At 43.4% G+C, this 13,617-nt stretch overlaps 1 protein-coding gene and 1 long non-coding RNA gene across 2 annotated transcripts in view; one reads left to right on the forward strand and one right to left on the reverse strand.

Annotated features, from left to right (window-relative positions):
* ALK (ALK receptor tyrosine kinase) overlaps positions 1–13,617 on the forward strand; it is a 675,174-nt gene that overhangs the window by 77,609 nt on the left and 583,948 nt on the right. The gene's annotated exons all lie outside the window — the stretch shown is intronic.
* LOC140685750 (uncharacterized) lies at positions 6,974–10,038 on the reverse strand. Its single transcript, XR_012059130.1, has 4 exons — positions 9,948–10,038; positions 8,731–8,785; positions 8,023–8,255; positions 6,974–7,184 (listed from the first exon to the last, which is right to left on the reverse strand). It is a non-coding gene; the product is annotated as an uncharacterized lncRNA (long non-coding RNA).

Raw genomic sequence — 13,617 nt, forward strand, 5'->3', positions numbered from 1 at the left:
GAAGCCAGGCAGGGTCTGATCCTGCCTGATCTTCAGGCCGTAGGAATGAGTTTTGATTTTATTCCAAGTATGATGGATGGCGAGCCTTTGAAGAGCTGTAAGTGAGAGAATGGCATGATCCGCCTCATATGTTAAGAAGACTGCTCAGACGGCTGCATGGAGAATGAATGGGGAGGAGTGCGGAAGTGGAAGCTGGGAGGCTGGTTGAGAGACTGCTGGACCAGTCTAGGTAGGAGGTAATGGCAGCTGGACTGGCATGGTTCAAGTGGGGAGACTTGATGGGTGACTCTGAGATACTGTTTGGAGTCAGAAGCAACAGGACTTGGGATAGCCTGGGCATCCAGTAGAGATGGTCAAAAATTAAGAATGAGGCCTGGGTTTTTGGTTTAAATAATAGGAAGAATCATGGTGTCATTTACTAAGCTGGGGAAGATGGGTTTGTGAGGAGAAACAAAAAGTTCAGCTCTGAACATGTTGGATTTGAGAGGTCTGTGAAATCTCTAAACAAAGATCAAACAGGCTGTGGAGGAGTTTGAATTGGAGATATGAGTTTGGAAGTCCTCAACCAAACTGATGTTTTAAAGCCTAAATCAGTAAAGGTTGCTTTATATTCGCACCTAATAATAGCAACCACCAATTTATGAGTTTTCTCTGTGCGATTCTTCAGTTACAGCTATCAAACACAGCCATTAGGTTGTATACCATCAGGAGTTGTAACTGAGATACCTAGGACAGGGGGAGTACTTAGGGAGGAAAATTCCAGAATTGTTGGAAATCTCTGCTGGGATGGCTGCTTCTCCAATTCTCCTACAGCTAGGATTTGAGAGATCTGTCCCATGGTGTGAGAGACCTTCTCCATGTTTCAGAATGTATCGACAGCCGCTGTCATACTCATTGGCCTACCTGAGGAAACCTGTCTTGGTGAGCCTGGGTGATGGTGGGTGAAGCTGTTCCCCTGATTTTTGAGTCTGAAGGGGTTAGGGAGCCACATAGATTTCACTGCAAACAAAGGTTCACAGCCTCTGCACTGACACACCCCATCTGCCTGTCTTACTGTTGCTTGGGTGGAAGGCTGTGATGCCTGTGGAAAGGTAAGAGGGTGTATCAATTATTGATCTATTGCTACCTTAGCTACCTTAGTACCGTCCCCCCCAAGTAATTAAACTTTGTTCCATAGGTCATGCGATAAACACTACATAATGGACTGGAGTTCTTAATCCTGTGGAAGCACCTAGGGGAACGGAAGAGAAACATTGATAACACTTTTTGCTGTTTTCTATCTTCCCCCATAGGCAGATATGGCCAGAACAGAGTAATAAAATGAAAAAGTTCTCTTTGGCTGAAACATGAGACGGTGCAGATTTTAGCTCTCATTCTCCTGCTTACTGCTTGTCTGCCCTTTTTCTGCACATCCCCTGAGGATCCGAATCTCAGGTGATCCATTTGAGGAATAGAAGGAGTCTTGGCTTGCTCTGTCCTTCTCTGGGAGATCAACTGTTTTCATTTATTCAGCCACTTCCCTGCCCTCATGGAAGTTATAGTTGGGGAGGATAAACACTGAATAAATAATGACAAGTACAGACATAAAAGGGGCAAGAAGAGGTGTCCTTGGAGACTATAACAAGGAGGGGTGGAGCACTTAGTCTTGACCAGTGGTTCTGAAAGTGTGGTCCCCAGACCAGCAATAGAATCACCTGGGAACTGGTTAAAAATGCAAATTTCCAGGTCCCACCCCAAACCTAAGGAAACAGAAAGGCTAAGGGCTTGTGTTTTAACAAGGCTCCCAGGAGATTTTGATCTCTACCCACGACTGAGAACCACTGGTCTAAGCATTCAGGGAAGGCCTTCCTGAGAAAATGACCTTAGTGAAACCTGAGAAAGAATTAGAATTTGGTCAGACCAAGGGGAGAGGTTAAGAAGGCTGTTCCAGAGGAAGGTCCTGGCACAAGAGAGATCTTGGTCCTTTTGAGAAATTGAAGTCCAGTGTGGTAGCAGTAAAGGAAGAACAAATAGAGAAGGGCATGGACAGAGTAGCCAGATGAAGAGGCCTTGTAAACTTGGGGAAGATTTTGCGGTTATGCTTGGGTCAGTGGGGAGCCATTAAAGGGTTTTGAGCAGCTAAGGGCTTTCTTTGGTCAATAATGTGCTATTGTAATTTTAAAACATTTCCTTACAATCCAAAAAGGCAGTTAATTGTCTTAATTAGAACTTCCATTCTAATTCAGGAAAAGACACAATATAACTGTTAGGCCAATCCATGAAAATATATTCACCACTAATTATATGTTTGGCACTATGCTAGGCACAATAAAGTATACAGAAAAAGATAGATCTTCGCTTTCAGATGACTGAGAACCTGAGTGAGAAGACAGACAAAAGTACACACGTAACTCCCAGTGAAGATTGTCAGACATCTTCACTTTAAATTCTGAATGGCCAGGGTTAACTGTGACAGGATTCCAGAGACTAGGAAGTTAAAGAAGTGCTGGGGCAGTCAGACAAGGCTTCCTGGAGGAGGTGGGCACAAGCTTGGTCTGGCAGAGGAGGAAGACCTGAGAAAGTATAGGGATCGGGATTAACAGGAATCTCTCTGTATCCTGAGGGAACAGCCTTGACAGGTGTTCACGGTTCACATAGGGAAGTACTGGAAAATTTGCTGGGAGGAGCAGGTTGAGACCAAATTGTGTCACCAGAGTTAGGGAGAGGAAGCCCCCTCAATCTGTCTGCAAAACCTAATCTATCCTAATGCCAAATGAAGCCATCCTTGGGGTTGTGGGCAAGGGTACTGCTGGGAGGCCTCAAGCAGGGAACTGGGCCATTTTCTGCAGTCGCCGCTGAGAATTTCTTTTCCGTCTCTTTCCCACTCTCTTGGGCATCCCTGATAGTTCACTGCTTCACACTTGTTTTTAAATTCTTTTTATTGAAATATGTTAGTCATAAACAAGGTCACAGATCTTAAGTTAGTAGCGTAAGGGATCTTCCTGAATGAACACACCTTCATTACCCCTACCATGATCAAGAAACAGGACATGGCAGCACCCTGAATTCCCTCCACCCCACCATTCCCCTTCCAGGTACATCCCTCCCTTATAGAATCACTGTCGTCTTTTTGACCTCTTGCACTCTTTGTTCCTGGATTCCGACATTACACTTGTGAGACTCATCCATATTGTTGCCTGTAGTTGTCGATTAGTCCTTCTCATTGCTGTATGCTGTTATGTGGTGTGAATGCACTGCCCTTTATTTCTTCATTCTACTGTTGGTGGACATTTAGGTAGTTTCCAGTGTGAGCTATTACTGTGTTGCATTTTAACCTTTGATCTGGGTCTTTGTCTTTGGTTTGTTTAAATTCTCCTTGTCACTAAAGTCATCTCCTGTAAAACTTTATTTATTTTAATGGAGATACTGGAGATTGAACCCAGGACCTCATGCATGCTAAGCATGCACTCTACCACTGAGCTATACTCTCCCCTTCTCTAAAACTTTGAATGCTCTGTTGTATGTGTATTTGGCAGAGGAAATAAATAGAAAAGAATGCTAAATAAAAAAATGAACATCAGGAGATAGATGGTTTGAGAAAACCACCTCCCCCATCCTCTGCCTTCTCCTCTTCCTCAGAGAACCCAGGCTAAGAGAAAACTACTGCACCCAGCTCAGAGGTGCTGCCAGCCAGGCACTTGCTAAATTGGGCCAGCTGGATTGCTCTCAGGAGCCAGTGGAGGGATGCTGGGGAATGTATCTTGTTCACTTTTATAAATGACTGGTTGTAGGCACTTGGTCAATGTTTCTTAAATAAATGAGTTTCTATTAAAACAAAGCATTCAAGTTGCTGGGAATCTGTTATGTGCCAGATGGGCCCTGAGAATACAGTGAGGTATGAAATCCTTCTCTTGGAGATGTTTTGAAAATGTTTTTACAGCACTTCGCTCTGTGCCAGGTGCCTAACAGGTGCTTTACATCCCTTGCCTCCTATAATTCTTACACAACTCTGTGGCATAATTACTCTTCTTGCCCCCATGTATGGATGGGAAGTTGAGGCACAGCTGACCTAAGTCATGTGCCAGGCCTATACTCATGACTCATGAGTGTGTCATAGGTAACATTCAAAGCTAGCAGATCAAGCTCAGATCCATGCTCTTCACTGCCACACAGCTGGTGTCAAATGAGCATAGCCAGCAGTAAGGGCTGTGTGGCCCTTCCGGGGAGGTGGGGTTTGGGTTGGACCTTCAAGTTGGGGTGATGCTTATGCAGGTGGAAAAGGTCCTGTGAGATAGGAGGTCCAACCTGAGCACCCTCCTAGGGTGGGCATGGGGATGGGAATGATGGAGGTCCTGGGAGGCTGCCAGAGGTGGTAGGACCATGGGGAGAGTAGACATATCCTGGCTGTACTTGGAAGACACACTCCAGGAGGATGTTGTAGCGTGTCAATCCACCAAGAGCTGCCTGATTTCATACTGCCCACTCCAGGGTCTCTGTGGCTTGGCTGCTGCTTGGCTCTCTGGTGGCCAGATCTCTGTGGTCCTGGCTTCTGCACTTCCTGTGAACTCAGTTTCCCTCCCCATGAGTCAGCTTCTGCCCACGGCCCCCAGGACTGGCCTCCCTTTGGAGAGACTGTCCCATCTCATCCTCCTGCACTTTTTGCAGAATCTTAGCTACGGGGAGCTCAGATCCAAGATCTGCTTGAGCCTTTCCCTCCCCACAGACCTGAGAGTTTAAATTTCTCTTCCCATCCTGGGGAACCCTCTGGACAACAAACAAATCCATTAACACTTATTAAGGCTGGGTATTAAAACACTATGCAGAAAGCCCTATGGGCTACGAGAAGCACTTTAGAATTCTCTACTCATCCCTGTTTCACCACCAGCAATTCAATAATTATCTTGAAGACCATACGGTTTGAAAGCCCATCATCTGCATAGAGATGTTCCTTTCCTTCCTCCCTGTAAGTCTGCTTAGTGGTTCTTAAACCAGCTTGTGAAAAACCCATTCTGAACCAGGTTGTAAACATGAAGCAAAGCACGTGTGCTTCACTTTATAGATAATTTAAGAGATTTTCAAGCACAGTTTTGACTCTATGCAGTTTTTTCATTTTGCACAGACTTCAGAATTGAGGTCCCACTGTATTGCTGAGTTGGCTGGGAAGAAAAGCTTCCTCCTTCCCTCACCCTGGGGCACTAAGGCACACTCATGCCCGCTGCCTCTGGGCCCCCAGGGATCCTGGCAGCTGCATACCCAGCTTTGCCAGCAGCCAAGAGGACAGTTCTTGGAGACTTGGAAATCCCTGCTACTTACGGAGGGATTTAAATCCAGTTGGCTCCTGAGCTGAGCCTGTAGTTTTGGAGCCAGGAGTCTGTCTCCTCCATGAGACAATGAGCTCATCTAAGGCAAGACTTTCTTTTTCTCCTCTTCTCTTCTCCCTCCTCCTCCTCTTCCTTTTCTTCCTCCTACGCCTCCTTCTGTCTTTCCTTCCTCCCTCTTCCTCCTCCCTCCTTTTCTCCTCTCCTCTTCCCCCCTTCCTCCCCCTCAACCCATATTTCCACCATTGAGCACAGTGCCTGGCACAAAACAGCTATTCTATACAATTTGATAAGTGAATGAATGAATGTCATTATTTGGCTTCAGAGAAAAATTAACTCTTTTTTTTTTTTCAGTCTGGGGTGCTTGGAGCTGGATTGTCATTCACCTTTCTGTCTTTTTCATTATTCCCTGAAAGCACAAACTCAATTTAGGCTTTAGTGAAAAATGAAGAGCATTAGACCAACCTTTTAAAATTGCTTGGTCAGTACTTCCTGCTCGCTTGTACTTCATGCTGCTGTCATCGCTGGGTAATTATAACATTAAGTATGTACCTGATCAGCAAGTTGCTTTTAATTAAAATCCCCTGTTGGTTTCCTTGTAGCTCAGGGCTCCTGGAGCATTTGTTCAGCTCCTTGGGCTGCTGGCAAAGTTTCAGCTCCAGTGGGGATAGGAGCAGACTTCCAGAGGTCCTCGTCAACATATCCTGCGCCCCCCCCATTCCCTCCCCCAGCTTTCTCACTAGTATTTTGCCAACTGTGTGGTGAGCAGCTTATTATGTTCACCTCTGAATGGGGGATAACTATTCATAAGGGAATGCTGAGGCCCTGCAGAGAGGGGAGAGAACCCCTGGAACCAGGGCTTCTCCTGGCAATTTCTAAACCACATCCAACCTGCAGTGAGATTCTTCCCTGTGCTTCAGCTGATGGGGCCACCCTGCTTCTCTTCCCATGTTTCCCCACAGGGGAGATGGCAAGGGCATCAGAGCTGTTTCTACTCCTATTCCCTTCACGTGTATTTACAGGCTTTACAGCCCAGCAAGAGTCTGGTTCTAGAGGCAGGCTACCCTGCTTATAAATCTTGGAGCAAATGATTTTTTTTCTGCACTTCATTTCCTTATCTGTAAAATGGGAATACTAATAAAACCTATCTCTTGGAATTCTTCTGATGGTTAAATGACACATATGAAGAGATTCACATAGTGTCTGGAGCATAATATACTCTCAAAAAGTGATATCTACGATTACCACGGCGCTGACGGCGATAATGACTACTACCAGCAGCAGCAGCAGTGTTAGAAGTAGTACTTCTACCCAGTGAGGAGGTTGCCCAACCTCTGACAGACTCCAGAGCAAATGGCATTCCTTTCTTGCAGTGTCAAATGTCCTTTAATGCCAGGGAGAGGAGGTGGGTCTTGGTCCACTCAGAAGACTATGGGTAGAGAAAGGAAGCCCTTCACCAGAATAGACTAAGAGAGTCTAAATATGGAGCAGCATAGATCTTTGAACACCAACATATGTGTCAGTAAAATTCAGTAATACTTACAGTAAATGCCTATTTCTTTTTGCCAAAGGATTATATTCCCCCCACCATATAAACAAAAAATATAATATACTACTGTTTTATTTCAATAAGTATTTATGGGGCACTCACTGAGTAGTAAGTATGATAAGTATTTATTCAATCACTCCGTGACCTTTTGTGTGCTGACTCTGAGTTGGGTGTAGTTGTATAATGGTGAGTTGCTGTGCAGAAGGAGGAAAAGCAGCACAGACAGGTCAGGAGCCTTCCTTAGGGGGACACAGTGGCAGGATTATGATTGAATCCAGGCTTCCTCTCGCTTATCTTCACTCTTTTTCTACTGTACTGCACCGACATAGAGTCTCTGCCTTCAAGCGGATTACAATATTTATGGGACAAAAGCTATAAGTCTGTCATTGAAAGCAGTCACTCATTGAACAAATATTTATATCCCTACTATGTACCAGGTTCTAGGTGATAGATGAATACAAGAGAAAGTTTTTGTTTTCATGGAGTTTTTGTTTTCGTATTCTAGAGGGGAAGACAGACAATGAACATACACATATATATATATATATAGAGAGAGAGAGAGAGAGAGAGAGAGAGGGAGGGAGGGAGAGAGGGAGAGAGAGGGGGGCAAGGCAATTTTACATAGTGATAAGTATTGTGAAGAAAATAAAATAGAAAAGACTGGCTGGGTCAGACCATGGAACATAAGATATCACATTCCCAAGTACTAAATTAAATTTCTTTCAATCATGAGCCAAAATGTATAACCTAGCCTATAAGCACTAAAAGTAGACTGGACCATTGGCGAAGTCTTCCTTCATGAGGTAGGATTTAATATGAGCTTTGAATGAGAAATAAGGGCTATACATTGTTTTAAAAAGAGCCCTGGCATGAACGAGGGCACAAGGCATTTTAAGAGAATTTGGAAAGCCAAATTTCCCAAAATCTGCCTTGGAGCACAGATTCTGTGAGATGCTCCTCAACCAAAGCCTCCTGGGAAAATCTTTTTAAAGTTTTGGGAAGTTGTAAACCAGATTTCCTTTTCCAGGGTTGAAAAGATGCCATTAAGGGTTGGAGGAGTCTTGCAGCAAAGACATCCGTTTCACCTTTTGTAATCCAAAGTATCCCAAGCTTACTTGAGCACGGAATCTTACTTATTTTCAGAATTCCTATTAACATGCCCTAGAATTAAGATACCTTGGAACACCCTTTGGGAATCACTGCTGAAGTAAAAGCTGGGGTTTGCATAAGCCTGAGGCATCAGTAGCATCAGCCCCAGGATCCCAGGGTGGATGATTCACCACTTGTGTGCATGATTGCTCATGCTGATGATCCCCTTCAGTGACTCAAATCATGGAGTGTCAACTGTGTCTTTGTTGGCTCTGATCTGTTTGCTGTATTTTCACTTTGCTAGCAGGACAGCGGAGGGCCTGGAGAGAGGAAGTAAGTAGACATGCATTCATAATCCACCCCCAGACTTAGCTGTGACTGAGCTGGTTATGAAAATGCCCTTGGGTCTTAGACGACAGCCATGGGAACCCCAATGCCAGTCTTTGATATCCACAGCCTATGAGGGGCTTTTCCTTGGGATGGGCAGCGTATGTGTGTGTGTGTGTGTGTGTGTGTGTGTGTGTGTGTTAGAGAGACAGAGAGACAAATAGACAGAGGGAGAAATCGGGGGGGAGATGACTATATCCTTTGCTCTATTCTGATGCAGCAACATCAAACCCATATTTTCTAATGTTGAGCTCTAATTTCCCTGCTAGTGATAGTGAACCTTAGTTTGTCAGTCACTTGGATGACTCATGGTTGGTCTTAGGCTTATGAATCTTAGAGATAGAAGGAACCCTAGTGAGAAATCATCTAGTTCACTTTCCCAATAAGAACCAGGACAATGATTCTAACCTTTGGTGGGTCGTGGACCTCTTTGGGACTCTAATGACAGCTGTGGGCCTTAATCCTGGAGAAGAAGCACAGGTGGATATTCAGATAACATTTCACCTACAATGTCAGAGGTTTACAAGCGTTTTTATGTTGCTTATCTATAATACATTCAGTAACCTTTTCTTCAGTACCCATTTAAATACCCTTAATTGACTCCCTTTATTCTTAGAATAAACTAAAAACGTTCTTTAAAATGGCACACATGGCCCTGCATGATCTGTCCCTGCTCCCTGCTGCCCTCATCTGGCACTGCTCATTCTCTGTGCTACCATTTGCTGCCCATTTAGTCATGCTGTTGCCCTGTTGAGGTTTCTTATGTTTATCATGCTTCTCCTTTCCACAATGCCTTTGCATATGCTGCTCCCATTATCTAACATGTTCTTTTTTCACAGTTGCCCAGATGAATCCTTCTTTTCCTTCAGACAGTTCAGGGGTTACTTCCTCAAGCTTTCCTTAACCTCCTTTATCAACTACTATATATCAGATTGTCCATTCTATGTTCTCATAGCACTTGTGGATGTTTCCTTTAAAAGTGACTGTTACAATTGAGTTTTATCTCTCTTTGTAAGATTAATTGAGTGATGTCTTACTAGACAGTGAGCTTTATGAGGCAAGGACTGGGTCTTTGGTGCCTAATGATGTGCTTGGCACACAGTAGGTACTTTGTGGTAACTATGTGGGGATGAAGGGATGGTCTTTGGTCACCAGTGTGCACTGTATCTCAAGGCAGCACATTCAGTGGTCTCAGGACTTCTGTTAGCTTCTGGTTTTGAAAAGTGACAATTTTTGCTTCTGTCCATTATACTGACAAGTGATGTGAGTTTTTGTCCTTCTCTAGGTAAATCAGTGAGCACATCAGTCTTTACAAAGCTGTTGGTCAGGTCTCTACAATATAAATTTCCCTCAATGAATAAATCTACAGGCAGAACTTGGATTTTACTCTACCCATCCTTAGGCTGTAGGAGTATATGATAACCACATCTGTCAGCAGCCATCCACACAATCACATTGACCTTTCCTTCCTTCCTTCCTTCTTTCCTTCGTTCTTTCCCTTTTTCTCTCATTTCTTCCTCCTTCTCTCCTTTTTTTTTCTGGCACTCGCATGGATATCTTAAGAAGTTGCATACACACACACACATACACAACTCTTGGAGGAAATTGTGTGTGTATATGTGTACCTGGTGTGTGGGAGTGGGTGCAAAGTAGGGCACCGTTTCACTCCAGTAATTCCAATTCATAGTTGAAACCAACTCTGTATGGTGGTGGTGTGCTAAGAGCCCTTCTAGTGAACAAGCCCTTCATCCTACCCAGCCCCAGTGCCATACCCCTTCTCTCCACCAGTATGACCTCATAATGCCAGTATTACTCAAATATCAAGTCCTAATATCTTTCTCATCCAATCATCTTTACCTGTTTACCCTTCCCTTGCCACCTGTTCAAGCTATGTCCTGGGGACTTAACACAGTGTAGAGGAGAGATTGTGAACCTAGCCTAACAAGAGGGGAGAAGCCATAGGCCTTCTGTTTTCTCATTTCCTTTGCCCTTAATGCTAAGAACATTTGCTAAAAATTTCCCTTCCCCTCAGCATCCCATCACCCATCTATGGACTTCTAGCCCATAGTTCTCTAGATGCAACCTACTTCCCCACCTCCATGAGAGGAGTTTGGATAGAACTAGGTGTGAGAAGGGATGTTTCCTCAGTCCCAGGTGCTCAGAACTGAGAGCTCTTGTTGTTGAGACTGCACAGCCAAATATAGCACTTGGCAGAGCTGCTGTCATAGAAATGAGCCCTGCCTGCTCAATGCCGTCTCACCTTCTCTCCCTCCCCTACACATGTCTAGTCTCAATGTTTGGTTCATGCTGTGGAGGCCTGGAGAATGGTGATAATCAGCTTTTGGCCTATTGTCATCAGAAGTATCCAGAGCCCTTACTGCCACTTGACCACAGCTGCCCTACCCAAGAATCGTGAGTGTCTATCCTTGGAGAGTTGACTGGTAACTGTGTGGTGTGGTGGGTGGGAAAGTCCATTGTTATGTGAGAAAAAACCCAAAAAACAGAAACAGACATACACACAGGAGGTATCGGTGCACCCTGGTGGAGCACTAGAGTGATGTCAGTGAGCTCCTAAAACACCCGCTGGTTCAGATTCACTCTCCAATTTCGGCTTTTTCTGAGGTGTGATGGTAGGGCTCTTCTTGAGTTCTTGTGCTCAGGTACCCTTCCAATAAATCACTTATTACTTGGGATAGCTCATTGCAACCACAAGAGCCTATCTCACTAGAACCTCTCTTGGGGTTCTTAGTATATTTTTCTTTTTCAAGTAGTCATAAATACACCTGTCATGTTTTCCCTATCAGATTATAAATGCCTTGAGGCAGGTTTCAATTCATAATCATTTTTCTAGCTTCTGATAAAAATTTGTTAGAATAAAGAGAGAAAGAGATGGAGGGAGGGAAAGAGTAAGGAAGAAGAGTAGGAAGGAGAAAGGGGGAAAGAGAAAGCTGAAGGGAGGAAGAAAGGAGGGAAAGTTAGTTTTTTGGAGGTATGTGACCTACACAACCTCCATGTCATCACACTGTACACCATGACTGGGTAAGAGTGGGGAGGAGGTGGGATGAGAGTGAAGGAATGGTTGCTGGCTGAATTTTCATGAAGAAGGGCCAGATAAGCCCTTGATTCAAAGCAGAATTTTGTTTTTAGAGAAATTAGTTTTGATGGATATTTTTGGAAGCTGAAAAAAATGGAAGTTTATTTCACTGCCAAGTCTGCCAGTTTCAATTTGGCAAATACCGATTTCTTCACCCTGTATTGTGTTGCAGATGGCCCTGAAATGAGCAGCGCTGGCTGGGCTGTACTGACTAGGCTGGTTGCTCAGTACAGTTCCCTGGCGCCTCACTAAGCACAGCCCCCAGCAGAGGCTGCCTGCTATTCCCCAGAAGGCCAATAGAGGGCTCCCAAGAACACTGAGCAAAACTGGGTGGGCCTCACATGGAGAAGTTCAACTATGGCAATGATTATTATGCTTACCTAACACATAAAGTGATAGAATTGGATTTAGATTGTAAATGCACGAATGGAGGAGTACCTTCCATGAATGCAATAGAATTAGTTGCTATATTGGAGGGAGCTCAGATTAGATTAGCTTGTATACAGTATGTATACAGTATACTGGATAGGTTAAAGCTTTGATTCTGTGAATTATGTTATCTTGGAAAAAAATCACTTAATTTATCTAGGCCTCAGTTTGCCTACCTAAAGAAAATGATGGGATCATACTGAGATAGTGAGAGTCTGGCTTTATAAGACCTTTTAAAGTATAACCTTATATTACTATAACTTATGGGAACCACATTCAGGAACAATCTGAGAAAACATGGCTTACCCAAAAGCAAGAAGGTTAATTCTGTCCCCCAACACTGGCCTAACAAAATGGTCCTGTTACATAGTTAGCACAATAGTTTGAATAAGAAATTCAGTCTTCAGTGATCACTGAGCTAGAGACAGTATTGTGCAGGTGAAAGAGAATATTAACTATAGACAAAAGACTTAGATTGAGATCTGGACTTTATTAGCTAATTGATCACATTGCTTCTCTGAGTCTCAGTCCCTTCATCTGTAAAGTTGGGATAATACAAATTTCCTTGCCTGCTCCGAAGTGTGAAAGTCAGATAAGATATTGCAACAGAAGTACTTTGCCTATTGCAATGTGTCACACAAGTGTTCATTTATTAATAGATGCACTACCTCACATGGTCCTAACTTAGTGACATAGTATGTATGAATAGGTTGAGTCTTTTCTTTCCTGAACTTAAGATCTCATACAAACCACATTATAGCCATAGTTTGTGTGTGTGTGTATGTGTGTGTGGTCTTCTTTTAACAGAAAATAAATTAGAAAAGAAGTATTTCTGAAGTGCAGAGGAATAGGCACTAGATTTGCAGATCTTAGAACTGAAAGAGAGTTCAAGATACTACTAATCCATGTGTTTTGTAGTCACTATTGAGACTCTGTTTGAAGTAGAAACTAAGATTTTTTTTGTACCCATTCATTTATTCATTCATTTCAGTGGCTTGAGATGCTAGGAATACAAATTTTTGAGTTAGGAAAAGAGCTAGAGTCTTGTAATGGGCTTGTCTATCTATCCATTCCTTCAAACATATGTTGAAATGTACCTATTTTCCAGACACCACGTTAGATGCAAGAAGCAATACAAAGATGTGCAAGCCATAGTCCCTCTCTTCAAGGAAAGCTTAACGCTCTGCCTGTCACATAGTAAGTAATATAGAGATAGAGATACATAGATTTGAGGTTTTTTTGTTTAGGATAAATGAGACATGGATGTCAAGGAGGTAGTATAGTGGTTAAGAACAAAAGTTATTTGGCTTTTCTAAGCCTTGGCTTCCTCTTGTGTAAATCAAGTTAATGCTGCCTACATACCTCAAAGAGTGGCTATAGGGATTACATGAGCTGATGTATGTAAAGCACAGTGAGTAGCATGTAGTAAACTCACAATACATGGTGGTTGTTATTGGCATCATCATTATTATTATAGAGATTCACAGTGCCAAGCCATACTAGATTTCACAAGATAGACACTGGAAACCATGGAAGTTCAGAGGAGGGAGCACTTAACAAAGGGCTTTTAGGGAATGACCTTTTAGTCACTTAAAGGATGAGAGGATTTTCCTTTGGCAGACATAAGGAAAAGATCATTCTAGAGGAACACAGAGAGAGGGAAGCAAGAGAGAATGTGGCAAGTGCTTAGAATGATGAGACATTCATTTTGCCTTGAACAAAACGCTCATGTTGTGATCTACTTAATGTATTCATTCTGACTTTGAAATTTC

Source organism: Vicugna pacos, chromosome 15, assembly GCF_048564905.1.
Source record: "Vicugna pacos chromosome 15, VicPac4, whole genome shotgun sequence".
In the NCBI taxonomy this organism is placed as follows: Eukaryota; Metazoa; Chordata; class Mammalia; order Artiodactyla; family Camelidae; genus Vicugna; species Vicugna pacos.